We start from the raw sequence: 20,969 nt of genomic DNA on the forward strand, positions 1-20,969 counted from the left end.
AACAAAGCAGAAGTTGTGGGAACCACTGGTGGCTCTTCACGCTAAACTCTCTGTACAGCATAATATATGCCGTTGCAGCAGAGTTGCTTTATAAGGTGCCATGAAATATACCATGATTCCTATTACAGCAAAGTGCCCATCAAGAAGAAAACTTAATTAATATAAATGCAAAAATGTATGATATATAAAATACACCGATAATTATAAATAGAATATAGTGAATGGCTCGTAGGCAAGAGTGGGCATCGTTCAAGAGACCTTACGTAATTATGATTGATACATATATGCCTAGAATATAAATATGTACGTTTCGTTCTAAGCAAATGTGATGGACAACCGACCTACGATAGGGTTGACTTTGATTAATACATTTACTCTCTACTTTCATTTAACTAAGTTTTACATTTTACAAATTTATCCTATATTATACAGACCTCATTTATTTATTCTATTATTCTCTTTATTTATTCAGCATACAGAGACTTACGCGAGTGCATGATTAAAAGCAATAACTGTGTTCGATGGCCCACCATTCGTGATATAGTGAAGTTCTCCTGCACTGGTCTTTGGAAGGACTGCAGTTGTGGCCACTTTCCTAAAGTAAGCGAGCAGTTCTCATTATTTAAAAAGTTACTCTGCCACCATAAGAAGGTGACTCTGTCTCCGTCTTATTTTCGATGCAATACGTATATTTTATAAAATTAATTCTGACTGAAGTGGCTTCCAAATTAGGATAAGGTTTTTACATTATGTCAACAATAACTGTAATAATAAAATTAATTTTATAAAACTAATTGGTATAAAGTTGTTATTATTATTATTATTATTTCTCCCTGATTGTAGGGTTCTGACACAGTGACGAGTACTGCTACCATGTACAAGGAGGATTTTTATATCTGGTGCTATTTCTGGTCGAAAGCACTCTGATTATCCTGCAGTTGTTAAGGATTGCGACTTTCTGGAGTTTCTTGAAGATGATGTTCACTGGGAGACCTATTGCTGCTAGGCTGTTAGGTTGGATCTTTGGCATTATACCGGTAGCTGAACAATGATCGTGATGGTCATTACTTCTTGCATATGCCACATCTCTTTGATTTCCTAGCTTATATTTGTGTACTTACTGATCTTTTCCTCATACAGCTATGTCAATTAGAATGGCAGCATTTTCCTTCTTGTTCACAAGGGATATATCCGGTTTGTTGTGCAGGATTTTCATATCCGTGATTATTATGTCGCAGTGAAAGTACAGCTTATGGGTTGGGGTCTCTAATACTTCCTGGTATTTGTAGTTGTAGTACGGTGCACTTTCTTTGATAAACTGGTATTTTTTTGCCAGCTTCTGATGTATTCTGATGGATACTGGGTCGTGTCTACGAGTGTACTCATTCTGGATGATCACTTTGCCTCCTGCCGTGACGTGATGGATCGTATCTGAGGCCAGAAGGCGTCATCTACATGCCATCTCACACTCTGGGCTCCTTGGCGAAGTATTTTCTATAGTTTCTGATGTTGTTTACCTGATCTTAGATGGGGAACATGAATCGATGAGTCTCGGAAGAGAGCGTCTCGCTCGTGAGCCACTCATCGGAAGCCATTTTAACTATGTGATTTTGATAGAGGCCATTGTAGTACCTGCCATTGAGTGTCTTCTTTGCCGATTTTCTAACTTCCTTTGTGCTCTCTGGGCGAGAGGGGATTCCTCGCCTAAGTTGTGTGGGGTATATCGCTTGTCTATCTTCTTTATGGCCTGGTAGAATGCTGCTGTGCTTCTCTGGAAATAATCCTTCAGGTCAGCTACCGCTGTTTTCTGTTGCTCAGTGAGACAGTCCCCTCATTCCCTGCTTCTGTGAGTTTCCACGGCTAGCTTTGGGTGATGTTGGCAGCTGTTGTTAAACATTGTCCTTTTTTTTTCATGATATCCTCCAGATTGCTGTTAGTCCAAAACTATAATTCCGGAGGAGCATGTTCGCACTGGGAATGCATAGGTGTTTATGGCTTAAACTGTGTTCCCTCCGTTCAGCTTTGTTTTCAGCAGGCCTCTGAGTGGCTGATCGTATTTTTCTGTTAGTCCGGCCTTGACTCATTCTGCTATAAGTGCTGAGCCCGCATCATACTTTTTTTTTTTTTTTAGCATTAAATCAGCTCACACACCAACCATAAGAATAAGTATTTATTGTAACTAAAATATTTACAAATTAAAATAAAAAATATATTTACAAAAACTGCTATTATATTAAATTAAATTATATACATGTGAAAAACATTAAAACTGTGATAAAATCCTTGAGATAAAATACACTAAAATAAACCGGATTAAAAGCGATAAAAATCTCTGGAGCTTTCGGAAGCATCGGCTTCCTTCCTCAGCAGTAACAAAGCTTCCTGCAGCACGTCCACATGCTGGAGGAAGCTTTCTATATTTTATTTTATTTTAATTTGTAAATATTTTAGTTACAGTACATACTTATTCTTATGGTTGATGTGTGAGCTGATTTAATGCTAAAATATGAATTTGCCTAACCTCAGAGGCCTTTTTCAGGATATCATACTTGTTATTTGTAGATCTTTCCCTCTGTTGTGGCGTCGATCTCGTTATCAGTGTGCAGCTGGCAGTTTCGGTCGATTAATTTTTACCTGATGCAATCTGTTGGCCTTGCATTGGTCTAGACAAAATTCCATCCTGATATCATTGCTGAATTCTTCGGTGATCCGGAGTCGTTGCTGGGGTTGTTTCTCAGTTGCTGCGTAGAGCTTGATTTCATTCACGGACATTAGGTGGCAGAGGGTGTACAGCTTTTTCCTTCCTTCTTTGAGGTTATATCCATACTTATCCATACTTTCTGCTGTTGAACTAGGCGGATTGCGGGTTGAGTTCTAGATAGAATCAAAGTGGGCTCAAGGCATTTCCCTGAAAGATTCCTCTCCTGATGGGGATCGGTCTTGTTGTGACGTTCTCGACCGTGATGGTTGTACTCTATTTCGACATGGTTGCTTCAACGAAATTTATCACTACGGAATTGACTTTGTAGTTCTTCAGCGTCTCTGATAGCTATAAGGCCCGGAGCCGAAGGGCTCCCGGTAATCGGTGTTGGCTCATGATGTAGGCCCCAGAACTGCTCGATTGTTTTCTGCTCGGGTGGTCCGTTTCCGTCTTTACCGTCTCTTCCATCTTCGCAAGTAGCACAGCGGTATCGTTACCGTCCTCCTCACACCGGTTGGAAAAGACCAGGGTTCGAATCCTGTCGCCGATGCTAGGAATTTTAGGGGCTTTTTTCACTCCGTGGCTGAGTTAGTCGGTCTCAGGCGTAGATAGCAAGGTTTTCCCAAAGAAAATGGGTTATTTTCGTCCGCTCTAACGGCCAAAGAACACACGCAATTTACAGACATAATAAATATATCGGTAGCTGGTTTACGGGTGATCCGACCCTAATATGATAATTTGGTTTTTACCGTCTCCTCCAAGACTTCTGTAGAAGGCTCTCTTTTCCTCATCGAAGATTCGGTTGTTTATTTTCCTCTGAGAGCTCTCTTTGTATCGGCATAGTCTCTTTCTCAATGCGATGAAGCCACATTAATAAAATCATATTGTGTTGCATTCATCATTATTACCTGTTTTCTGTGTTTAAGTCATTAAGTCAGATTTACCGGTCTGCAGGTATTGATTTTCTTTTTAGAATCACCTATGTATTGTCAGTACATAGACATTTCCCTAATCCAGATAATTTCCTTCCGATTGTAATGATGCTCTCATAATTAACCTTAGTCTTCAATTCACTTTCTGTTTATCTCCTTTAACCAGACTACATGTTGTTGACTCCAAGTACACTATTTGCGCTATTTTAGGCTCGGACGTGTTTGTAATAAACATTGAACTGAATGGAAAAAAGAACTGAAACTTGTGGAACATTTGCATTAATGGAGAAATTAGAAGATATACAGCAATCTACCATCACCTGCAGTGGCTGCTCAGAGAGAAAACTGGATACCCACTTACAAAAGTAAAAGAGCTGGAAAACCATAACAAGGGAGATTATTTAGAAGACCATTGTGCCAAGAACGATCTAAAGTCTTTGAAATGTCAAGAGCAACTGCTTGAGTTTCACCAAACGTTTCTGTTTCATTTATCCATAGATGGTTAACGGGTGATCGACATTGACGGAATCGATTGTGGCGGTCTTTGAATAGACAGAAGGTTTCTAGATAGTTTAATACATGGCAGTTACTTGATTTCTCCATTAATTTAGAAAGAATAGAAGTGCAATGTGACGATAATGGGATGGGGGAGTCATTTTTCACACGATTTAGGAACTTGCTGGATATCAAAAAAAATTTCCAAGCAGAAGGGAAAACCCCCAGTAAAATAAGAAAGTGAAAAACGACGAAAGAGAACTGGAATTCAGCTATATATAATATAAAAATATAATATAAATATAAATATATAAAAAATACGTAGCATAATCTACATATAAATTATCAACGAATATGAATTATAATGATCAAATATATATATTGCAGAACATCACATTTGGCTCTCGGATGTAGTTACTGGGTTACAGGCAGGCAGCGGTTTGTATTTCTTATAATATGTTTGGAAATGAGACTCCTGTAAGCTTCTGAGTTGAGCAACCTCTTACAATCAATGTTGTGATAATTTATGAGGTGAAGGGATGCATTGGGGAACATTCTGTCCATTTGTTTTAGTTTGGAGAGTTTGGATTTGAATTGTTGTTGGTTTCTTGAGTTTTCTCTGTTGGTGGGAGCTTGTAAGATGTAAAATCTTACATGTTTAATATTTTAGAAATGAGGGAGATTTATTTAAAATAAAGCTTAGGAAATAGCAAAATAGGACAGTAAACATTACCAGTCACTAATATTATTCTAGGTCACTCACAAGGAATTAAAATTAGACAAGGTTGAATTAGAGAAGGGAGCGGTAAGCTATTAGCAATTAGGGGTACATTTCAGTTCCCACCATGGCAAAGAACAAACAATAACAACGGGAATGGTGGCAGCAACTACTGGCGAGCAGGTGTGAATAACTATGGCTCTGAAAGAACAAAGGGGTGTAGACTGAACATTGTCGGAGATCCCTTTTGATCGAGCACTCCTAGAGTCCAGCCAGGTAGTAAATACAGGTCAAATTGCTCCGGTTAGCAATCACATTGGCGTCTGACTGTCGGCAATGGCAAGGTTATTAGATCATGTAAAATAAATCTGCTAAGTTTAACGAGGGGTGGCGAAGATGACGGCGAACTTCAAAGCAGCGGACAGCCTGGGAAAATCTGCAAATTTATTAAAATGAGCTCTGAAGATACAGTTTAGGAAAAGTTAAAATGCACGAATAGGAGATAATGAAAGTTGATAAAAAGGAGAAGATTGGTTAAAATCTGGAAAAAAAGGCAGGCCCGACATAAGGAGGCTGTACGTAATTGAGATGGACAAAAAGGAAGAACGGGATGGAAAAAGTGCTGTGCTGTGAGCTTCGAAGGAGTTTTTTGTTGATGTTTGGTGAAGATGAGTAAGGAAGGACAAAGTTGAGTTTTTGACAGTGTTAGTGGGAAAATGAGTTGTGTAGGGTTAGATAAGTCCTGTCCTGTCAGCGAGTTGGGAAAGATCTGACAAAGTTAAGATGGAGTAGTGAAGGGTTAGATAAGTTTAGTGCAGTCAGTAAGTTAAGAAAAGTTAGAGGAGTTTCATAACAGAAGAGAACAGTCGAGTAGTTCGTTATCGGAAGGCAAGGGTAGTGGCCCGTATGCAAACGACTGGAGTGTATGGAGAAATAAACCTGTCCGTTATAGGAAGGTAGTGGAAGTGGCCAGCGTGAAAATAAGTAGTGTAAGGAGAAAAATAACCCTAGTCGATCATCTGAAGGCAGTGATAAAGGCAAGGCGCAGATAAGTGAGCTGAGAAGATAAAGTTGTAATTCCTAGTCCGCCAGAATAGCTGAACCGAAGGTTAAGTAGCAGTATCGAAGACGAGCCCATAAATTCCTAAAAGACACAATGATGCCCTATCCAGACGTAGACTACAGCCCATGGAGAAACTAGAAGTTCTGAGATGAATGCAGTTGGCAAACGATGATGCCTTTCCCAGACAAGGAGCTGAAGGCCCCAAAACGGGAAATCCGATTCGAAAAATTAAGTAAGTGACTAATCATATAGTATTCTCCCTTACAAATAAAGGACTGTTGGAACTCTAATATCAGATTAGTATAATGTTTAGAAAGATGTTAAGGGAAGGATATAAAAAGATATAAATACTTGTATATACATAAATATAGAGATAAGTCAGACGATAGTTTTGGGTTTTGAGTAATGTATAATTAGACATGAGTAGGAAGATAATGGAAGGAAATTAGATATTTGTTATTGTCTAACATATAGGTATGATATATTTTGGAAGGGAAGGGTAGAGAAATACAGAGAAAGAATTAGCCTTATGAATGTAGCTAACCCTTGGGACCAGCATTAGTCCAGAAATTGATGTCAAATGTACTATCTGTCTTGATTAGAGAAGGTTGTGAAGTTATATTCCCCAAGACAAAATGGGGCACTAATTAAAGTAGAAATTAAGAGTGAAATTCCTAAATCAAGTTATAAGGTAAGAATAAGATTTACATAAGAGAAAGAGTGTGAACTAAACCTCTTAAGTAATTATTGTTCATGTGTGGAGAAAGAAGAAACTAAAATAAGTTTATGTAATGATATTGATTGAGTTGTATTGAAGTGGATAACCTTGTTTAGAGTAAAACCACTGTATTTAATTGCCATATATAACTGATAATACATAGGCAAATTTGAGTAATAATAATATGTGCTTGAGAGTTGATAATTTTTATATTGTGTAAATAAGTGTAAATAAAATGTTATGTTATATATTAATGTGTGTGTTGTTTGTCATTCTTGAACACTCAGCCTGTCCGAAGGGAATTATAAATAATTGAGAAGTTCCCTTGAATCTGGAATTCTCCTGTAAGGTAAAGTCAGATGTGTAAGTGGGGAAATTAAAATAAGGTGGACAACAACCCTTATAAGGGAACAAATAAAAACAAAATAATAATTAAAATAAATATGAAATATATATATCATCAAGTTAATTATTCCAACCCCCCACAAGCTATTATGTTGGCTAGGTTTGGTGAATTGGTTGCAGAAGTAATTAACTTTGTATGAAGCATGACTCCAGACTCGTTGATCATCTGTAGCAGATGCTTTGTTTTTAAGTTTTTATAAATCTGTTGCCTGGATATTGTACGGGGAAAACGAAGTTTATTGTTCAACCATCTAAGAACCCAATACTCTAGGGCAAGGAATTTTTTTACGGTACCTTGAGGAATGACAGACCAGATTTCTGAGGCGTAAGACAGAATGGGAAAATACATCTCTGAACACGGTTTATGACTGTTTTTCTATCTTGAATCGCCGCAGTTTCTTGCTTGATCAGCCATTTTGATTTTTGAATTTTTTTTAACAACATATACATAGTGAGAATTAAATGAAAGATTTTTGTCAAAAACAACTACTAGGTCTTTGTGAGCATATACGTTGGGAAATGAAACATTTGCAATTTTAATTTCTATGTGATTTGGTTGTTTCTGTAAGGAATACGTTATTTGAGCAGATTTGTTTGTATTTATAGTAAGATTGAGATTCTTCAGATTCTTGATTATTCCGCACATCTGTAAATTCGCATCATGGCTAACCTTGGAAATGTCATCACAGGATTTGGAAATAATAAACAACTTTAAATCATCGGCATAAGCCAGCAGATTTGGATTTTCTTGTAGACGTGGTTGTAGAGATGCTGAAACTATAACAATGGAAAGAACATCTCCTTGAGGAATGCCTGTTGTGGTTGTGACGAGAATATTATCAGTATTAGTGGGGAAGATGAGATTTCTATGATTTGGGCTGTACTGTAGATAGGATATAACAATTGTGCTAATAAGGAAATGGTTTTTCAATATTTCAATGGCTTTTTTGTGATCAATGTTGTCGAAAGGACCTTCGATGTCTAAGTAAAAGACATCGCATTGTGCTTTATCCTGAAAAGCAGTTTGGATGCGCACAATGGTGTCTGCTTGGCTTGTTGTTGTGGAGCGCCCAGTAGGCCAAAATGCATGTTTACAGGTGCATTAGCGAAGATCGCGTCATGTAGATATGGCAGCATGATCTCATCAATAATTTTAGCGATTATTGACGATACAGCAATTGGACGATAGCTTATATGGTTATTACTACTAGCCTGTTTTGGAATGAGGGTAATTCCAAACGTTTTCCATAGTCTTGGAAGGAATGGCTGGGAGATGAATCTGGAAATAATATGAACTAAAGAATCAATGATTAATGTACTGGACATTTTAAAAATAAAACTAGGGATGCCATGAGGGGTTTCTCTACTATCAATTCATAATTGGTTAATAATTTTCTGAACTGTTTTCTTGTTTACAAGTTGGTTGATTAGCAGGACTTGACTAGGAAGCATTTCATGTTGCACACTATTTGCGTGTTTATAAGAATTGAATTCTTTAAATCTGTTTTGCTTATCTTCATTGCAGATGTCAAAATTGCATGTTTCCATATTGAATTTTATCCATTCCAAAGTCTGCTCATGCTGCAAGTTAGCTCTTGTTTTTGAAGAAAGTGCTCTTTTATTATGCTTGAGCCTGAACGTTAAATAATTTTTGTACGCCTCAATTTTTTTGAGCTGAAACAATGATCTGCTCTTTTTATACTTTATGTATGTTGATAAAGTGCCGTACTTCTTCCACTGCTTGTGGCATTTTTGTTTCCTTTTACAGTATGATTTTAGATGAGATTTGAACCACGGTTTGCATTGAAAAGAAAGACTTACAAGTTTGGATGCCGACTCTGATTTTAATTGATTTATCCATTTTATTAGTAGAAACGTGGCGTTTTTAATAGGTATATTTTTAAGAGAATCCCATGGATAGTATTTTAAGAGCTGCAAAAACGTTTCTTTCTGAAGGAATTTAATTGATGATATTCTTTTAGTGATTTCTTGAGGTGGGGCGAGGATTCCCACAGCAAATTGCTGTTTGCAGTTCTATACTTCTGTGGTCAGATCTAAATGTAATGTTGCTGCTACGTTTTTCTTGAAGTTGAAGATTAGAGTAAACAAGATCAAGAGCTTGAGTACCCCTTGTAGCAGGCACGTTGATATTTTTAGATCCTAGAACTAATAAGGAGTCGGACAGCAACGTTATTTATAAATTATATTTGGGCAGGGGGGGATTAAAGTCGCCCATTTTAATTATGTTAGATTGAGACTTATGAACAGTGATTATCCAGGTTAGTACTCGTTAATAATACCATCAGAAGGTCCAGGCGGAATATAAATATTATACAGGGTGTTTCAGTTAAACGTTTCAGAACTTCTAAGAGGGGTAGGGTACATCCTGACAACTCGAAATCATATAGCAATGTGGGGTCGGAAATGCTTTCCTGAAGCGGTGTTGTACACAGAAGCACCATAAAAAGAAAAGAGACCGTAAGTGAGAAATCGTTTTAATAATACATGAAAAGAAGCAAAAGGTACATGGATTAAAGTAAGTGTTCGAAGTTTCTTCCACGGACTACAATGCACGCCTCACATCTCCGACGCATGGACATCCGAACATTCTGGAATACACCAGGCGAATTTCGAATTTCTTCGGCAGCTACTGCGATTCTTGCAACCAGCTCCTCAGCATTGTCAACAGGGGTGTCATAAACTAGCGATTTCATATGACCTGATCCCAGAAATAAAAATCAAGACATGATAGGTCGGGTGACCGAGCAGGCCAACGCACGGGACTACCACGTCCGATCCACTGTTGACTAAATGTGACATCCAGGTAGTTACGAACATCTCCGCTATAATGGGCAGGGGCTCCATCGTGTTGGAACCACATTGTCTGTTGCGTCGATGCAGAAATCTGTTCATCTCTCAAAAGTTGTGGCAATACTTGCTGCAGAAATATCAAGTAGATAGGTCCGGTTAGACGACACGGTAACAGGTAAGGTCCGATGAGGTGATCTCCCATAATACCGGCCCATGCATTGACCGAAAATCGATTCTGTGCTGCACGGCGTCGTATCGCATGCGGGTTCTCGACCGCCCAGATATGCTCGTTATGCGTGTTGAAAATTCCTTCCCTTGTGAAGGATGCCTCATCGTAAAACAACACTTCAGCAGGAAAAAGGAGATTTGTAGCACATTTTCCAAGGTACCACTGTGCGAAAGCAATACGAGGTTGAAGAAACTTCGAACACTTACTTTAATCCATGTACCTTTTGCTTCTTTTCATGTATTATTAAAACGGTTTCTCATTTACGGTCTCTTTTCTTTATGGTGCTTCTGTGTACAACACCGCTTCAGGAAAGCATTTCCGACCCCACATTGCTATATGATTTCGAGTTGTCAGGATGTACCCTACCCCTCTTAGAAGTTCTGAAACGTTTAACTGAAACACCCTGTATATTTGAAGTAGTGAATCTTTAACTTGGATCAGAAGAAAAATTCCTTCAAAGTTGTAGGAACAGGAGGTGTAGGTATTAATAACTTGAATGTTGGATTTTAAAATAATGGCTGACCCTCGATTAATCCTATATGCCATGTATGGAGTGTAATTGAGATTTTTCGGCGGTAGAATAAGATTACAATACACGAGTTCTAAGAAAAGTGGAATGCTAACTGGTCATCTGAAGTAGAAAGAAAACCATGTGATGTCGACAGAGGTGAGAATAGGGATAGGAAAAATGTTTCGGCAATAGCTTTGGAAAGAGCCCAGAATAATCGACTGCCGTTTGGACAAGTTTTATACTGTTAACATGTTCGAAATGTACTCTAGAGCCGTAATAACTGCTTTATATTTGTTATGAGCTTCGGTGTAGGCATAAAATAAACTTAGAGATTTAGATACAAGCCAATTCAAATATGTAATATTCTTATCTTGAACCACAAGAATTATTACACATTCTGAATGTGTAAGTGAAATTATTCCCACAACAATAATTTCACTTACACATTCAGAGAAAACATTAAAAGATTAGAATTTGAGAAAGATATTAGAAGATTTGTGAAACAGTAATCCGACCAAGGAAAACAATTTTCGATCAACCATTTTGCATTCTTCTCAGGCCGAACAACCCGAGGTTGAGAACGAATAAGAAAGAAACGCTCCACTGAAGAGGATGCAATTACCAAGTTATATGAGGTGCCAAGAGGAACACTTTCCTCGACCATGTACTATGAAGGGTTTGTGAAAAAAAGAAATCAATGTGTTGGCTGTGTGTCTAGGATGTCTGGTATTGTTTTAGGTAAATGAAAACAATCTGTACAACCAAATGGTTTTGTCTGACTAGAAAATGGAAGTCAGCTGGAGTTGTGAATATTATAATCACGAAGAAAAAAATTATATCACTGTTAGGAAAGCTGGAGTGGAGAAAGTCAAGTTTCAGAGAGAGAGGAAGTCAAAGAATTAAGTGATTAGTGGAGTTGGGAGAACGATAGAAGCAAACGTTGATCATTATATTCTGAGATGAAAGTATCCGATGTTGCTCCCACTTAAAGGCCGGCTTTGGGCTGTAGGCATTACTTTCGCCTTGAAAACCCATTCTTGTTGAAACATCGATCCAAAAGATGTTTTCTAAACCAGAATACCGCACACAATATCTTGCACTCATGGTATACAGGAAATATCATGCGCCATAATTCTCCAAATTAGTGCATTTCTTCAATTAATTTAAACAGGAAATCCGAACGCATCATTAAACGACACACACTGTCATTTGTACTTGATTTGTAACACACAGTTTATACGACATCATCTTGTCACTCCTCCAAAGTGAGTAGAAAGAAACGCATATCATCTTTCGTTTAGCATAGAGAAAACCATAAGGCAAGAACCTTATGGTTTTGTTTGAAACATAAATAACAGAATTTCCAATAGCCGACTCGAGATCCTTCCACTTCGAATGGAGATCTTAACCCATGTTTTTTTTTTCCGACAGTCTAAGGTCCGTTTTCGCTCAGTTCTGTTTTTCTAAGTCTACCTGCACAGGTTTTCTGGTACCAGTCTTTGATTCTGCTATACTTATCGAAAGACTGCGAAAAATTACACACTAAACATCAGCTATGTGCTGGAGATTGACCAGCTGCAGATATTTCAGTGGTTAGCCAATATCTAAACATATTCAGGCAAGTGGTTCCTTTTAGCCTTTTCTAACACACTGGAAACTCGCATTATTGTTTTTTTTTTTTGTTCGAATTAGCACTTTGCTGTTCACATCATTGAAATGTGAGGCGGCTGAATGGGATACATCTTCAACTAAGTTGTTAGATGTTCTGATCGGAGAAATTTTTTTGCCGCTATTTTTGTCCTTAAAATTGTGGCAAGCATTCCTAGTAGGTAATATGCTGATTTGCAGGGAAAAAAACACAACATTTACTGTAAACTGTTTTTTTTTTTTTTTTTTTTTACTTTACTCTTACCAGTGTATGCAAATAGTAATGTAATGTTAATTATTTAATATAGATAATTGTGCTATATTTATATTAAGCAAACACCAGTAGTTCTCAGCATTACATTATGAAGCCTAAATTAGTGATAAAAAATTCGGCAAAATAATAAATGAATTGTACCGATTATTTACGACTTGTAGGAGCAGAAAGAGGTCATGGAGTGTTACTTTAAGAATTTATCGAGAGGTCATCCATATCGTGATGAAGAGCTTGTTCGAATTTTGAACAAACATGGCAAGGTAAGTTTTTTGTAAATATTAATGCTATCGATTGAAAATCAGATAATATACTACACTCAAAATTTTACAACCAATCTGAGATTTCAGCATTACGTAGCTGCAAGGAAAAATTAAATTTCCAAAACCTGTCATCCCATGTGGGAAGTCAGTTCGACAATTATACCCGGAGCCACACAGAACACTAGAAAACAAAGAACACAAAGGCCAACTGGACGAAGAGGTACTCATTTTATAATCTTCAAAAGTTCATTATTTAAAAACATATATACTTTTTTAACACATTTTACTGTCACCAATCTTTAGTTGACTTGATCCAATCTGTACTGTAGTTAAGTCATGCTACAAATTGCTATAAACGTCAGCAATGAAAATTTTTCCGATTAATTTCTAATTAAAACAGTCTATAAATGTTTACATTATTCCTAATTTTTCCCAAGCCTTTTGAGGAATCAAAATACCAAGCACAAGTTTTGTGCTCAGTGTAACATAATAGAGAACATTTTATTGTTCTCAAGGAACACAAGTGGTTTTGCTAGGGATCAGTTCCGATCAGACTTTTCCTACACCTAAAGATCTTATCTGCAAATTCTGCCAAAGCAAAGTAAATTTATTTACTGTCAAGAAATCTAGGTAGGTCCTTCTCCTCGTAAATATTAGTCGATATTTGTAAGTCAGTTCTGTAATCTAAGTAACAGTTATATTCAAAGATTAAATGCTGCATTGTTTCAGGCATCTGCAGTTAGAGTGGAGGAGCAGCAAAGCCAAAAGTATATAATTGAAAATGCAAACTTCCTTGACCTGAAATCAAGAAACTTAAATTTAAGCTTCGATTACACTAAAGCAGATTTCGTTTACTTAATTCTATCATCCTATGCCTGGATTTATTAGTTAGTTATTCTACCTTTAGTATCATTAGATCATTCATCCTGCCAATCTTCAAGGAATTGATTTCGAATTCTCTGCACATCTTCCTTAATTCATGAATCTAGATTAAGTATGTAGTGGTCAATAACAGAATGTAGATCCTTCCGCCTAAAATACTGTAAGTAATTACATATTATTTCAAACTGAATGGGCAATTTAACTGTTAGTACCTGGAGAACTGATGTCGAAATTGTACGACATGCTCTTAATGTCGCTAATAAAAACGACAGTTGAGCTTGCATAAAATACTTTTTACCAGGCATTTACTAATAGTAGCGCCCCATACACCTACTGAATAGCACACTCTAGTTAAAAATATGTTTCCATAATGCATTTTAATGTTATTTTACTGTTATTTTAATGGGGCTTAATGCCCCATGCACATCTTGTAATTCTAATTAATTTTCCAGTCAGTGTTTTTATTTTTTAGAGTATATATATATATATATATATATATATATATATATATATAGAGAGAGAGAGAGAGAGAGAAGAAACACAGTCATAAAAAAGAGATAGTGTCCTACCTCTAATACCGCAATCCTTTCTAGTAATTCTTGCTATCATGATAACAAATTTTGCAAACTTTTCAAATATAAAACTGATATGGGTGTCAAATCTATGACGTTTCTCCATGAAGACTCTAAAATATTTAATATTCTTAACGGACGTTAAACTTTCAAGACCAATCAGCACACTATGAACAGATACGTTCCCCTTTAGCAATAATATTTTTGTTTTTTATCTGAATATTATTAATTTATGGAATTCACACTAAACGTTCAGATCTTTTATTATTTCATTAGATCGTTATTCAATTTGTAGCCATGGAGTGCCTTCAACTTAAAATAAATAAATTTTCTGTTTATACTCCGGCACGACAACCAAGTCAGTAGAGTTTACAATAAATCGTCAATACAAATATTTATCGTATTTAGTAGTCACGGGCTTGAACCCCGGTCCACTCAAGAAACGCGTGCGATGCACTCTCGCTCCTGACCACTGGGCTACGTCAGGCCTTGGCTGATCATCCGTTTATGCAATTAAATAAACATGACTATATTCCTTGTGTAACTTAAGTAATCTTTCCTTGAAATAATACACTAAGACGCTATAAAGCTGATGGGTAAAATTTTGCGAGGCCAAGAATCAATACCACACTGTCCGAAGAGATGTTATCAAAGGTCCTTTCAAAATCAACAAAAATGCCAAGAACATATTTTGCATTTGAATCTCTAATGATTTTACCCGAAGATTTTAAAGCATTCTCTGTACCACGACCAGAAGGAAAGCCACATTTAGGCTAAGTTTTAGGTTTTTCAGGTGACGTCAAAATGACCGTAAGAAGAGCATTCTTCCAAGGCGAGGGAAAAATTCCTTCAAGCAAGCATTTGTTGAAAACAAGAAGAAGAAGCAGAAGTTGCTCAGGAAACAGCTTGATGAAATGCTTAAAGCTTCCCTTCAATTAGGTCAATACCAGGACACCTGATATTACGAATTTTGGTAACAGGTGAATTAGGATCTTCCATTGAAAATGGTTCCTCTTTAATATGACTAACACAACAACAGTCTAACCGAGCAGTACTATTAGAATGGTCCGCCTCATCCACATGATCCATTGACTAAGTGATTAAGAAAAGCATTGATACTGCTGAAATACTTCCTCGAGGCATCAAATGACTTCTGTTGTACCAGTTGAACAAAATGAAATGCATTAATCCTATACAACTGAACTAATGACATTTCACCAAAAATTGCCCTAACAAATCTGTCAAACTTATCCCAGTCAAATCAAATCACATTATTATGTTAGGGTTACCCCTATTCATGTCTATAAATTGCGTGTGTTCTCTGGTCGATTTCCCTGTGTTCTCTGGTCGATTTCCCTGTGTTTCTGGACGAAAAACACCCCAGTTTCTGGGGGGAAAAACCTTGCTATCTATGCCTGAGACCGAATAACTCAGCCACGAAGTGAAAAAAGCCCACCAAAATTCCTCGCGTCATTGACGGGATTCGAACCCGGACCTTTTCACCCGGTGTGAGGAGGACGGTGAACTTACCCCAGTCAGCGTGCTTAATCTGAAATCTTTGAAATTGTAAAGAATAAGGCTCAATAAATCTACTTCTAGCATAGCCTATGTTGAAAGTAATCGCTTTTAATTAAATCTACCTTAACTTGCCAATTAGATATGAAATTGAAGGCTGTACTATTGGCTAACGTTGTATTTATGTTAGACTCAAAATTAATAGTCCAAAATGTCGGACTGTTAATTTAGTCCGAGATTATTAATGATCTCAAGTTTAGATAAGATAAAATTCTTCCAATAATCTGCCTCTGGCATCTGTAAATCTAGAATGCCATAAAAGATTTTTAGCATTGAATCCAGACAGATAATCACCTTTCTGCATTTCAATCTGAATAATGCCTCGTCCAAATAGCCAAGAGAGCAACGAAGGTCCGTATCAGGCTGACAGTACATAGATATAACGAAACTTTGTTCCCCAACTAGCTTCAATACAGACTGCATGCGATGTACATAAGGAATCAATATTGGTCACAACCAGATCAGAGCTGAAAAATAGTATAGCAGCCTTTATTTTTCACAGTTCTTTAACTCAATTCTAATAGAGTTGGGATATCCAGTTAGCTGACCTCTATAAACATAAGGTTCCTGAACACAAACAATATCACTCTTTTCACGTTCACAAACTAATCTAATTCATCTGCGACAGACCTTGTATTCTGCGCATTAATTTCTAAAACCTTGAGTTCGTCGTACTAATTATTTCTATGGGTAAGAGTGCTATTGCTCCTTACCGTAAAGCGTTCTTTCTCTAGTAACTTTCAGTGCAAATACATATGTATTCAGGACACCTCTTATCTCTAACCGAATGAGCAGCACACCTATTTTTCGCACTACAATTGGAACAAAACTGAGGTTTTCATTAATTTTTTAGTTTTAGGAAATTTAAAATTATGACTCGTCACATTAAAATTTCTGTATTATACTCCGGGATGACCAAACGAGTTCACAAGAAAGACAGAATACAAGAAACAGCACCGTATTCAGCAGTTACGGGATTGAACGCGGGTAACTCGAGGCACGTGTACCTATGCCCCGCGTGCCTGAGTACTAGGCTGCGGCGGCCTGTTTACGATGACTGCAAACCGGCGTATCACTTCTACACGTCTTTGAAGTGTGTCCGTACCCCTGACAATGATAACAAATAGTAACTAAATGAAATTCCTAAAACCTGTACGACATCAATCCAATGAAGATCCGTGTTTGTTTATCAAGGAACATTTCAACCCTATAGGATATTTCCAAGATGCAGTTAATTCCGCTTTTCTTTTTGTTTTCATTATAAAAACGTATTTTCATCTCATCACTGACACATTTCTGCATAGAACCGTATGTATTAGGTTTCTTTCATATAACTCATTAAGTAGATCTTTATTTATATCCTTGATTACATCATACAATATTATTTTTAAAACAGGTTTCTTAGGCTTAGTGATATTCAATCTCAATTTCTGTATGAGGTCATTGTTCCAAATATCTTCATGTTCCTTGTTAGACTCAAGTCTGAATCGCAATGCCCTTGTCACGTAGTCTTCGCATTCTCCTAATTCCTACCCTTTTAAACGAATTTTCCATTAATTAGAGACCTTCTTTTCTGCATCCATTCTAGATTTAAGTTTATTATCATGTTCAGGCGTCATCAAAAGTACACCTTTAAAACTAACATTATATCCCTCCTTACAATTTTCCTTAACACCATTTTTAACAACCTCACTGTATAGCTTGAACAGTAAACTGGAAAACCATTATTATTGCAATTATTATTTAGTGACCCCTCTAAACACCTATTTCGCTCTTTCAAGCGTTCATTACCTATTCCCAATTTCAAGGCCAAACTTTCCCAACTTTCCATCCAACTAATATTTGAGAGAAAGAATCATTAGTCATAGAAAATTCTGATCAATCTCAAATTTCATCACTAAAGAAGGAAAATTCGTGTTGATATCAAAATTAGCTCTATCCTTTCGGGAGTTGTTCAGAAAAAATGTTAAGAACCTTTGGATTATAAAGATAATCAACAGCTGAAACCTTTTAGTCAGTGCCCCTATTTCTCTACACCTGGTGGAAAATACCTGAGTTTGAGCCTCGTTAATAACTGGAGGAATTTTGTGTCTTTTTTCACAATGACTGAGTTAGTCGGCCTCAGTCGAGGGTAGCATGGTTTTTTCTCCGAGACACTCGGGTTTTTCATGAAGCAAACAGAATGTCACCCTGAGAACACACGCAATTTACAGACAGTATGTACGGAGCAATATGGACTTAGTTGCTGATGCACTAAAAATCCTACAACAACTACAAAAAAAACTATCATATTAAGCCCTCCCGGGAATTACCTCATGTGTCCTATATTTTGTATACTTTCTTTATTGCCTGAAGAAAAATCCTAGTTTCGGTGTGGGGGAAGCGACCTATCCTGAGATCACTTAACTCAACTACAGTTTTCAAAAATACATTAGAACGGTCCTCCCATCATTGACGGGATTGGAAACGGGTTCTCTTCCACTTGGCAGATTATAGCCACTGTGCGCGAAGACTGCGAAAAGCAAAGTCCACCTTTTGTATAAAATTTTAAATTTAAGTTATTTGAATGTCACTTGAAGTCTGCGCAGGTAACAAAGTGCTATTGTCACCTTTCTCCCCATATCTGGTAGAAAAGACCCAGGTTCGAATCCCATTGATGTTGCGTGGAACTTTAATGGGCGTTTTTGTATCTCCTTGGCTGAGGTAGTCAGTCTCAGGCGTAGATAGCAAGGTTTTACACCCCCAGAAGCTGAGGTTTTTCGTCCAGAAAAACAGGCAAATCGACCAGAAAACACACGCAATTTGTAGAAACTGCGTATATGAAAAAAACGTTCAGGTGACCCTATTTTTTTTATTATTCATAGTTGTTCCTTTAACACTGATTTTATTTCTTGCAATTTTTTATACAATTAATTTTTATTATTCTAGGCATGTGGTCTCAACGTGGAGCCAAAAGAGTGTTATTTCTCTAAGTCATAATACTCGATTATGATTTTTTCTCTTAAAGGTAAGAATACGATTAAAAACCCCTGAAAAAAAAAAAAATATATATATATATATATTTCAGTTCTTGTATAATTCACCATGTAACGATTTAGTAATTTGGACCTTTTAAATAGAAAAAAAATAACTGAAGAAGGTATATAATAAAAGATTAATACTGATGAACACACAAATATTTATTTACCCATGATTTAATTTTCATTATTACGTAATGTAATTTTTTTTTTTTTTTTATCAGATATGAAAAAAGAAGAAATATCGGAATAGAGAAGAATAGACTTAGCTGGAGCTTTTGTTATAAGAATGGTACTATGGACGACGAAATTGTTTTGGATTATATTACATTTTTTCACATTTCTAATATATTTTAAGCAAGTAAATTTAACATTAAAATATTTCATTTTTATAATTTACTATTAGCGCAGTAGTCAATCTAATGCAGATATTTTGATTTTTTTCAGAAAATTAGTGAAAATAAAAAGTGATAAACAGTTTAAAAGTTTTATTTGTTTATTTTATGTAAAAGAGCTGCACAGTTTTATACCCTTTGAAATATGTCATTACCAGTGCTTTTTTTGGGATGGTACGCAACGGTACGGCATACCGGCACCTTTATTAACAGTGACGTGTGCCATTTGAATGCAGTGCACTTCGAAAGTTGTAATATTTCATAAATGTTTTTTTCACATGTTCACCTACTATTCAAATAAGCTTAAAATAATTTAATTAAACTTGCATTTTTTACTGTCTTTTTTTAAGATATTTTCTATATAAAACTGTATAACATTTTTATAATTCTAAATTACTCAGTCGAGCCTCTGTTTAACGAAGTCCTTTTATAGCGAATTATTTTGAACTCCCCTTGGAAGATACATAAAAACAGTATTCCCCTTGGAATTCTCTTTTGAAATTACATAAACACGTTGAGAGAAGAAAATTTTCATATCATATGGCGATACTATATAGTTAATTATCAAAACCAATAAGGATTATGCCCTGTGCATTTCATTTTCAAAATACATTACCACCAAACTCTTTTGACATCTCTCATATTGTGGATATAACTTCGCAACTGTGACGGCTTGTTGTATTAGCTGGGTACCTGGCCACCCACTGATGATGAAGCCCACTAGATTCTTCCTATAATCTTATACTCGGTGTTTATAACAGGAATCACAGCTAGGACAATGAGGCGATTTTAAATTCGAACATTTCAGTTTCTTTGGGGAGGAAAACCGCAAGAGATAGCGCAGAAATTTTTATTTTTACCGTGGGAAGATGGGGGAATAAGTATTCCAAAAATTAATTTGAGGTGTAGCTGAAAGAGACTGCTGGATGTGGCTAATATGGTGCAATCTAACCATTTAGTAACGGTACTGATAAAATATTTTATGGGATTTAATACAGCCTTAATTAAAGGCGGCAATTATCTAGGGCTAAAAAGCAGAGACAATTCCTATATATTACAAAAAAATTCGGGATACGTGCACGCAGTTAAGGTAGAAAGATATAGATCCTTTTAAGGGTGGTTTAAAACGACTCTATTGGACACTGTTTAACTAAGAAAATCCCGAAAAGCCAAATTTAGGAAACCATAATGCGCAGTTTTTTTTTTTTTTAAATCTAAAATATTACGTATAGATTTAGTCAGACAGGCAACAGATTATGCGAATTTTGTACCGAAATTGAAACAGTGTACCATTTATTTTATTACTGTCGATTCGCTCAGGAAGTTTGGAAGAGAATTTGTAGATTTTTGAGGATAAGACAGTTCACACTGGAGGAGGTAATTTACTTGCAATTCGATCATCCCTTGGGCAAGAAAAAAAGTTCACGATATTTTTAATTACAGAGGCAAAATATCATGTGTGGAAGCTTCGAAAACGGAGAAGGTTTGGGACCTTTAGGGGATCTCTTTGGGACTTGAAACAAACAATGTCTGCTTCCATGCAAAGGTTTTTACAGTTGGAAAAATGGCCTTTAGGGTCTGATAAATTTCTGAAAAAGTGGGGAGAGCCGCCTCTTCTGTGCAGTTTGTTTGGAGATGAGGTTCATCTAAAGTACTGGTTTTAGTTATTTGAAAAAAAAAAAAAAAAAAGCACCGCGTTTTTTTTTTTTTTCGTTTATTACAAAATTCAGTTTTCTTGATAAAAATCTAGATCTCTTAGGCTCT

At 36.4% G+C, this 20,969-nt stretch overlaps 1 long non-coding RNA gene across 2 annotated transcripts in view; it reads left to right on the forward strand.

The window, feature by feature from the left end:
* LOC150089782 (uncharacterized) overlaps window positions 1–20,969 on the forward strand; it is an 87,169-nt gene that overhangs the window by 19,264 nt on the left and 46,936 nt on the right. Inside the window, exons 3-6 of one of the 2 annotated variants that reach the window (XR_016546682.1) lie at window positions 473–600; window positions 12,666–12,764; window positions 18,722–18,800; window positions 19,035–19,295. This is a non-coding gene — a long non-coding RNA (uncharacterized LOC150089782). Of the gene's footprint in view, window positions 1–472; window positions 601–12,665; window positions 12,765–18,721; window positions 18,801–19,034; window positions 19,296–20,969 lie in introns of those variants that run through there. The other variant, XR_016546683.1, reaches the window with a different exon arrangement.

Source organism: Mastigoproctus giganteus, chromosome 2, assembly GCF_048544385.1.
Source record: "Mastigoproctus giganteus isolate SK-2022 chromosome 2, ASM4854438v1, whole genome shotgun sequence".
In the NCBI taxonomy this organism is placed as follows: Eukaryota; Metazoa; Arthropoda; class Arachnida; order Uropygi; family Thelyphonidae; genus Mastigoproctus; species Mastigoproctus giganteus.